Source organism: Meleagris gallopavo, chromosome Z, assembly GCF_905368555.1.
Source record: "Meleagris gallopavo chromosome Z, MGAL_WU_HG_1.1, whole genome shotgun sequence".
Taxonomy (NCBI): domain Eukaryota; kingdom Metazoa; phylum Chordata; class Aves; order Galliformes; family Phasianidae; genus Meleagris; species Meleagris gallopavo.
In genome coordinates this window covers 3,985,462-3,995,145 of record NC_139435.1, presented here as the reverse complement: position 1 = coordinate 3,995,145, position 9,684 = coordinate 3,985,462, and the positions used below count along the sequence as shown (strand labels likewise).

Sequence of the window (9,684 nt, the reverse complement as noted above, 5' to 3'; positions counted from 1 at the left end):
AAAGACTATAATAAATGCAACAAACACAAACTGAATTAACATTACCCGGGTCAGTTTTGACCAGCCAGATCCACGAGTACTGAAAGAAAAAACTATTGTATTTATACAACAACAACAGAAGCCAAACACAAATATTCCAAATTCCTCATATTTATGTATTCATGTATATATATATACACATATATATATAAACTATATATATGTGAAAGAAGATAATTCAATCCTCTGAAACCTCTCTGGTTGACCAGGAATGCTAATAGGTGGGGGAAAGCAACTTTGCAATTACCTCTGCCAGCTCCCTCAGCATACTCTGGAGTCCCCATGGACTTGTGGCAGTCCAGCTGCAATAGTAGAGAACCCTGAGGGTAACTGGTCTGACTTTTAAAATCGTAAAGAAGGCGTAAAGAAGGCGTAAAGAACCCCAGCCTATATTGGCAAGCCTCCAGTCCTTTGAGACTTCTCTAACTGATGTGGAATGCTGATAGATAATAGAAAGCAGCTTGACAATCACCTCCACCAGTTCCCTCAGAACCCTCTGGCTCCATAGAGTTGAGGCAGTCCAGATGGAGAAGCAGGTCTCTTGATTACTCCTGAATCACAGGGGGTTTATTCTGCTCCTCATCTCAAACTTCCAGGTCAAGGGGTAGAATACCCTGAGAATAACTGGTCAGATTGATTTCAAGCTGGGCTTTTGTCTTTCTAGTTTTCTCCCTATGTATCCTAACAACATTCTATGGAAGTGCAGGAAGAAAATACTGGAATTTCAGTAGTATGTGCTTATAATTTATAAATATTATTGAGTTTGTGTTGTAGTAGGCATTAGTGAGTCATCGGGATGTGACGCGCCAGGACCTCCCCTACCCTGTAGGCGATAACAAGGAATCAGGATGTGACGCGATACAACCTCCTCTGCTCTGCTATGTAAGTCATGACGCATGCTTAAGGGGTGTTGACAAAGCGTGTAGGATATATAAGTCGCTGTTTAGTCACAATAAACGCCATTTGCTACATCCTCCTATCGGTGTGTGTGTCACAATGGCCCTAGCGAGGGGAGATCACAAGCCCCTGGTGGACTGAATCTCGAGAATGGGGACTATGAGTGGTGCCCCATGTGAGGACCGTCAGCCCGTCGCTCCCCTTAATGTCCCCCGAGGTCTGGTGTGTGACCTGAGGTCCGGTGTGTGACCTGATCCTGTGCAGGATGGAATCGGTTGTTAAGGTATTGTTGCAGTTGGGTAAGGACTACGGCGGCAAGGATACGCCTTCTAAGAAGGAATTGGCTGCCGTAGTGTCCCACTTGGAGTGGGAGGGGGTATGTGAGGACCCCAGGGATATTTTGAATCCCCAGAAATGGGATGTGATTACTTTGCTGCTTGTGCAGCATACGATGAGCACCCAATTCGGTGCAGAGTTCAAGACATGGGGCTTGGTGCTAGAGATATTAAAAACAGCAAAGGAGGAGATGGGGACTGCTCAACAGCTTCTCACTCGTGGGGAGAGCAGGAGGCATGGCTATAGCATCTGGTGGAGATGGGAGGAGTTGGGTGAGAGTGTTAATGCTCTTCGGAATGACGGGCAGGTGGGGAAGGGAGAGAAGGCGGGAGGCGATATACCCTGTAGGTGTTTGGGTGATGCCGTGCCCGGTGGAGGGAGACAAACCAGCGACTGCACTCGATTGATGCCATCTGCCCCGCCTGTGCCTGATGGAGGGGGACAAGATGGCGACCACCCACCGCCGTACCCGGACCCATCAACTCAACCACAACAACCACAATATTTTTTAAGAAAATGAGAGAATGCACGGCCAATCCTGAGCCGAGGGAGGCAGGAAGGGGGAGTGATGTGCGGAGCCCAAGGTCGCCTTATCAGGCTGACAAGGATCTGAGGGAAGAGGACAGTGGGAGGGAGGGAGAAGCAGCTTTGTTTTGGGAAACTAAGAGGGGCACACTAACAGACTAGGGAAAGGTCAGGTCTAGCCTGATAGATGAAGGAAGATCATTGGAAGTTTTCCCTGTTATTGTAAACAGTGGAGGAAAACCTGAGCGGGTACCTCTTGATCCAAAGGGCATTACCTGCCTGCTAGACTGCATGGAGAAGCGAGAATTGAGTTCACTCCTCACCCTGAATGCCTTAGAGGCCATGACATCTATAGGTCCCCTTCTCCCTCATGACATAAAGAATTTGATGTGCATGGTGCTGTTGCCAGTACAGTATACATTATGGTCCTCAGAGTGGATGGCAGGATTGTGAGTGGCTGTAGGGGCCGCAGAATCAAGTCCCAACCACCCATTACATGGGTCCTCATTAATGCGCTTGGTGGGAATGAGGAAATGGAGGGGAATGGAGACCCCCCAGGGATAAGCAGCCATGCTCAGGCCAGGGGAGCTTATAGCAGCTACAGACTCGATGATTCAAGCATTTAAGAGAGTAGCCAAGGGCATGCAGTCTGTGGACCCCTGCATCAAAGTGACCCAGGAGCCGACGGAGTCATTCTCTGCCTTTGCAGACAGACTCCTGAAGGCCATACAGGGGTCAGAACTCCCGAAATTGGCCCAAGGTCCAGTTATTATGGACTGTCTCCGGCAGCAAAGCCAGCTGGAGGTCAGGGAATTTCTCCACACTGCTCCACAGCTTGGTATGCCTGGGGAGATGATCAAATATATTCTGGATAAGCAAAAGACAACATCTCTGACCAATGAAGGGTTTGCGGCGGCTATTGTCACTGCAGTTGGGCAGCCCCAGGGACCGTGCGATGGGTGTGGCCAAGCAGGCCACATTAAGGTTTGGCTCCTGGGGAGGCCCAAACTACAGACAGGATCAATGAAAGAACAGGAGAAGGAGCCGCTTCTGAAGACCTCACTCGCTGAAGGAAAGGTGTCCATGATAGGCTGGTTAAGAATGTAACGCTTTTGCTCTTGCTTTTTCTCATACTACTTGTACTTGGTGTCGCCCAGGCAGAGGCTGGTGACAATTCTGCCACACCCGTTGGATGGCCATGGTCCCATGCCCGCAGGGGACATACGGGGAGCATGGGGTCATATTCTGACAATTTAACCCTCTTAATAGTGGTATTACATAATGAAACATACCTGGAGAAGGAATGGGGTTGGAATAGTGTCGATCGATCTCACCGATTTTGGGGAGAGGCAAGGCAAGAGATAAAGGTGGGATGTCGGATGATTAATGAATCCACTCATGAAAAAGTAACTCAAATATCAGTAACAAATGTTGAGGGAAACGAGAAAGAAAGTACATCTTGTGCCACTGAACAATGGGACTGCTGGCACAATTTTACTTTGATCCAACCTGTTTTGGTAGTCTGCCTCTGGGTGTGTGATAGCCTGGAGCGATCCTTCAAATTTAAAATGGATCTCAGGCAGCAAAGAACAGTTACCCCACATACATCAACCACTTCTAAGAGCCCTACCACCACAGAGAAGATAGAAATCATTTTGTCTCCACAGATTTATGAGATCAGACCATATGTCATTAAAAATACAGGCCAGCAACAGGTGGTGTTTAAGCCAACACGGTCTCTCAAACGAGTAAAATTATCAATGCAGACTAACATTTCAAGCATTAAACCAACTTTGTCACACACATCTTATGCAGGCTGGTTAACGTGGTTACACCGGCGGACCCTCGCTCCGATTAAGAGAACACGAAGAGATGTGATTGGCATAACAGGAACAGGTTTGGGAGTGTTAAACAGTATAGATGACGAGGTGCTCAAAAATACGCTAAGTATAGCAATAAACGATTTATATGCGCTACGACATCCCTTGTAGTCCTCTTTATCAGCATTGGGAGCCAACCAGTGGCTTTTATCAGCAGTATTACCTCAATGGGAAAGGACGAATATGAAAGACCACCAGCTGATTGTGGATGCACTCACTGAGACTCAAGATGATACCGCTTAGCTGCATCCAAGCCCAAAAATGGATACAATCTATGGTAGCAGCGATTGTGAGGGAAAGTGAAGGAGGTATTCTGCCTACAGAGATTCAGAAGGTGATCTGGGATTCAATTTAAGAAAGAACAACAGATGATTAAATTAATTTCAATTCTTGCACAATTTTTGGCTTTCGTGCTACTGAAAAGAGAAATGTTAATGAGAGGTGTGCTTTTTGCTATTTATATCCTTGTTAAAGATTTTGTTAGAACTTCTCTGGATCTGACCAGCTGATTTTGTAGATCTAAGTGTTCGAAGATGACCAAGGGCCAAGCATATTCTTGGCCCAATGAAGCTGAATTGTTGAACATATTGAATGTTTATCCACTGTGAGTTTAAGTGCTTTAACAGATTTCAAATTGGTATATAGAACAGAAGGCAAGATTAGAAACCCAAAACAATCTGCTTGAGCATTACAATTAATGTAGAAATACTAAAGAGCTTCCTCCATAATTCCTGTTTTCTTGAACTGATCTCTTAGATCCACCCTTCCTGTAAAGAAAACAAATGAAGTAAGTTCCCTTCTGTCACTCTCTATTTTTCTCTAAATGCATAAGAAAACAAATCAGGACAAGGCTTTTTTTTTCCCCTCAAAATCTCTCTACATTTAACATCTGTCAAACTGTATATGTGTATATATATAATTACACATACACATATATATTTAAATATATATTAATATTTACATCCTTCTCTCTATATAATTGCATGTGTTTGTGTATGTATTATGCATATATTTTTATAAAGTCTTATGTGATCTATCATAAAAATATAGGGGTGTCCCAGAGGTCAGAAGGTGCTTTTTGTTGGTGGTGCTTTGTTGTTGTTGCTGTTTAGAGAATACTTGGCTCATCTTTTTGTGAATGCATAAAATTGTTTTTTGCTTTAAAGACAATGGTTATAATCCTTCTCTTCCACATTACTGTTATTCACCCTGTTTCCCCAGACACATTTAGTTAAATGACTATCAACAGCAGACAATTAATGTAAAGGGATAAGGGGATGAGTCAAAACATAAATCAGACAGTAATGCTGTCTTCAGCAGAGAAGAGAATATCGACCAGGGTGACAGCCTCTGCAAAGTAATTAGCAAAACAATATTCCAATGTAATTGCGAAACAAAAATATCTTTATTCCCCTTTGCTACTTTAGTTAATGGCCATATATTAAAAGAACATGGAAAGGGCAAAAATAATAATAGTAATAATCTCATGCATGAATGCGACCCAAATAATAATTCTGTTTTGTGACACAGTTCTCCTTGTTTGTAGTTTTCCTGTGCCATGTGCAAGTGGTGCAAGAAACTGGAATTGCCTTTTAATCCCCTGATGTCTCTCAGTCCATATTAAACATATTTTATTATTATTATTATTATTTTTGTTTGAGTCTAACTTCTGGGGAACTGAGGTTTGTGTAGTCACAATAGATTTTTTACTATCTGTCCTTGTCTCAAGTGCTAATTTTTTAACATGCTGTTTAATTACAACAAAATATCCATGCAGGGAGAGGGCCATGGAAAAGAAGGAAGTAAGGTACATCTCTACGTTTCCAGAGAGGAAGTGGCCGAAAAGAAAAGAGATCATGCTAGTTCTCTCCCATTCAGGAAGGCTAGTAAATTCTGACTGATGAGTAGACAGTGGAAAAAATTAAAGCACAGTAATAAGATCTGGTTTCATTAATGCTACCTTACTCTTTTTTTTTTTTTTTTTTTTTTTTTTTTTTTTTTTCCCTTGCCAGTTCCTTGCCAGTTATGAGAGATATTGGATCAATGCCTGCATCTCCTTGTTAGTGCTCCATAGGTCAGCACTGGATGTCATATAATTTATGGTTGTAGATAACCAGTGTGGGTGTGGTTCTACTAGCACACAGGTTTAGTTCAGCTGTAGAACCTAAGATGTCCCCAGTTATAAACGTAAGAGACTTATAAAATCTGTGACACTGCATTTAGGGAGAGGGGAGAGCAGAGAATGTGAATATACTCATTGTACATCAGAACATTCACTCTTGACATTAATGCTGTGTATTACATACTTAGTGGAAGACCTACAAATGCTTTACTTCTTGGAATAAGTAAGTAAAACAGCCACTTCTCACTGATTTTAAACTTGGATCAAGGTAGGAATCTAAAATTCTGACACTTTGAGCTATGTAAATAAAGTATTTCAGTGTGTGTTTCCTGAATCTGTTGAACATAGAGACTAAAATGGATACTTTTGTTCAAGGAAGACTTACATGTACCCTGCTGATATCAGTGGAACAAAGACTTATCTGTGAGCACTTTGGTTTGGAAGCCTTAAAAGACAACAGAAGAATGTGCATAGTTCAGCTGAGTATTGGGCCTTGATTTAGACAGAGGATTTTATTGGGATCTATAATATTGAATAGGATTATCTATAAGAAACACCAAAGATGTATCATATTTTATGGCCTTGAGCCCCAAAGGAGCTTGAAATCCAAAACTACTTTAACCTGGAATCATTATTCATGTGGGTAGCCATTATTCTCAATAATATCAAATGAGAATTCTTGTCTTTGTTGTATTTCCACCTTCTAAGCAAAATAGATGATAATTGAAATTCATTCTGGTAAATCTAGAAACTCCAGCAAGAGTACCGATGGCTTTAGTTAGACAACTTCATTTCTCAAGTGAGTGCATATCAGAAGTTTCATTGTCATACCACCCCTCAATCTGCCTTAAAGCAGGTATTTTCATTTTTAGAAAATAAAATATTGCAAACTGTAGATAGCATACAGATGAAAAAGAGCATCTAGATTAATTTTAAAAATTTGGGATACTTCATCCTTCCTTGTTACAGTGGCAACTGCCACAGTCCAGACTTGTAATGAATAATGACTTCTAACGTTGTAATGTAGCTAATGACATGTAAGCTCACAATATAAGTGCTCCTGTATTTTAGTTTTTTTTTATGAGTAGCATTGTTTTATGAGATGGACAAAAACATTTCCTTCGAGCAAGCTGAAAATCTCTAATAATGTGGATATCAACAGACTTTTGTTTATACCAGCTGAAAAACTTGTCTTAGGAATTAAACACATTAAATTATTGTGCAGAACAAAGAAAATAAATGCTTTTCCTTTTAAGTATATTTGTTACTCTTCCAATCACACACCAAGATTAACAACAGTGCAGCCATAGCAGAATATATCTTCAATTCCCAGATTAGAAATTATAACACTATATTGGTATTTTTTATTTCAGAGATTCAAAAACCCCATTATTTTATAATGAAAAGGAAAAAAATAACAAGAAAACAAATAAAAAAAACCCACTTTATTAGCTTCCTCCAAAATCAGTTAGTTAGATGAACTTTACGGGCGGATGTAGATGAGATGTAGTCTGCTTTTTGTCCATTTGCTTCAAATGACAGAATTACCATTCTCATCACCTCTTCCAAGGAAACATTTCTTTGACAGTTGAGCTACTCTTTGGCCTAGAAAACATAATCTAATACATTCTAGGAATATGTAAATGCAGAATATGTAGAATATTCTAGGAATATTCAGTGTCATTGTCACCTTTTCCCCCTCTATGATTCATAGCGGTACTTTACTTTTTAACTCTTTTATCATTTTAGCTCTTTATAATCTACCTGCTCCATATTTTAGCAGATGTTGAATTTCTGTCCTGAAAGACACCTGGCCCTCAGCAAAATAAAATGCTGTTTCTTCCTGATCCACTGAACAGATGCAGCAAAGACAGCAAAAATGAAAACATTTATATCACCTTGTGCTGCTGTAAGCTTTTCAAGAAAGCACCGCTGCTTTGGAGATTTTCTTTTAGGGGAGAATTTGATTAATTTACACATGTCAAATAACACTGTGCTTCAGCAGTGATACCAAGGACTTCATTAGGATGAGATCAGTCTTGCAGACATCACATCTGGTCCACTAAACAAACAACTATTCTTTTACATTTTATTTCTGAGATTTCTGAAATTATTTTCCTATGGGTATTCAGCAAGTGAATGCTGAGCTAATTTAACTGGCGATCGTCAGGAAAACACTATCTGGAAAAATTATTCAGCTATTATTAACCTTATTCTCCACTTAGAGATTGTTGTTGCCATCCTCAATCCATGACATCCTCATCTTTTCTCAAGAGTTGAAAGATTTTTATCTGATTTATCTGGTAACATCTGACTGTATGCATATTTTTTCGTCAGCACAACCTTAATGACCAACCCTTCAAAATCATCCTATACCTAACAAAGGGTCATTTCACTTCTCAGTGTACATTAGCAGTTTCATTTTAGACTTGTAGCATTATCAAATCCATCTTAACTAAGCAGGAAGAAAGTATTACTTAGCTCACTTTAAAAAGAAATCAAGTGAAAAAGCTTCCAAAGCATCCCAAGGAAGCAAGGAGGAATCTTTAGATAGTTGCTGAAGAGGAAGGGGAAGCATAAGAAAAAAGATCAAGACAGACAGATTAAAAGTCTGATTTGTGTCACTTGGGAGCGCTTGTGAATTTTGCTGCTATTGTTATTGTGCACTTTGATTTCTCAAGGAAAGCGTGAGAAGTATGAAGAATGCTTCCAGTAGTGTTGCCTTGCAGGAACTTCCTTGCTATCACATGTTTGAAGTTCACCCTTTTCAGCCCTGCCTGGTTCCTTGGGAGATCTCCTGTATATATTATCCTACAACCTTTTCTTGCCAAGCTAATCCATTACCTCTTCATTTCCCTACTGTTTAAAGTTCTCATTGCAAATTTATTCAGAAATGTTTTTGCTTGACTTTTTGTCTCAGTCCTCAACCCCCAGGAAAGGTCCCATGGTCATGAAAACCACTCCAAATGCACAAGTTTGTGATATTCAGGTTCCAACTGTTCTTCCTAGAACACTTCTTCAGAATCAAGGAGAAAGCATGTCTCACCAGAAGAATCAAAGAGAAAAACACGTGAGTTCTTAAGACTTTGATCATTGACCTCTGAGCCTTTTGCTGTTTCAGATGCATCAAGCTGCAGAAGTCCAACATATATAGTCACTGCTTCACCCTGAACTTTGAATTTGCTGCACAAGACTATTACTGTCTTTAACAACTCTGAAGAAAATTCTGGATGGAGCTAAGTTCTCTTTTTCTTGATTAAAATATCCAATTATATTTATTCTGCTGTAGGTGAAATGTTGGAAATTACTTGTAAAAGTCAAGACATTATAAGAAAAGCAAAACTCTCAATATTGAATGTATTTCAATACTGAATGTATTTCTGCATCCCACAAAGAAAAAAAAATAAAATTGTTCTTAGTTTTCAGATTTCCTCTGGAAAATTTACAAAAAAATCTATCCAAATTGATATGAATTGAGATCATTTTAGAACCACTATGAAAACATCCCCTTAAGCTGAATTATTACAAACAGCGAAGATAAAGGAAGTTGGAGATTTCAGATGGAAAACGTTCAATTTCAAATTAACCCTTTGTTATTAAGAGTAACCAGACATAAGAGATTAATTATTGGATAACCATTAGACCTAAATTAAGACTGAGCAGAATACAAAAGAAGGTCATAGAACACGAGTAGTCCACACAGGAGTGAAGCTGATATTTGTTTCTGGTGAGAAGCTTTGAGGTGGCCTTGTCATTCATGAACAGGTTAGGAGCTATACGGTATAGTCCTTACAGTAGATGCCAAAAAAAAAAAAAAAAAAAAAAGCTTGACAGTAAGATTTTATTTTATTTTATTTTATTTTATTTTATTTTATTTTATTTTAT

General features: G+C 39.8%; 1 pseudogene; it reads left to right on the top strand.

Moving 5' to 3' along the window:
* The first annotated feature begins 2,013 nt into the window (after positions 1 to 2,013).
* LOC146542111 (uncharacterized) lies at positions 2,014 to 2,904 on the top strand (annotated as a pseudogene).
* The last annotated feature ends 6,780 nt before the right edge of the window (positions 2,905 to 9,684 follow it).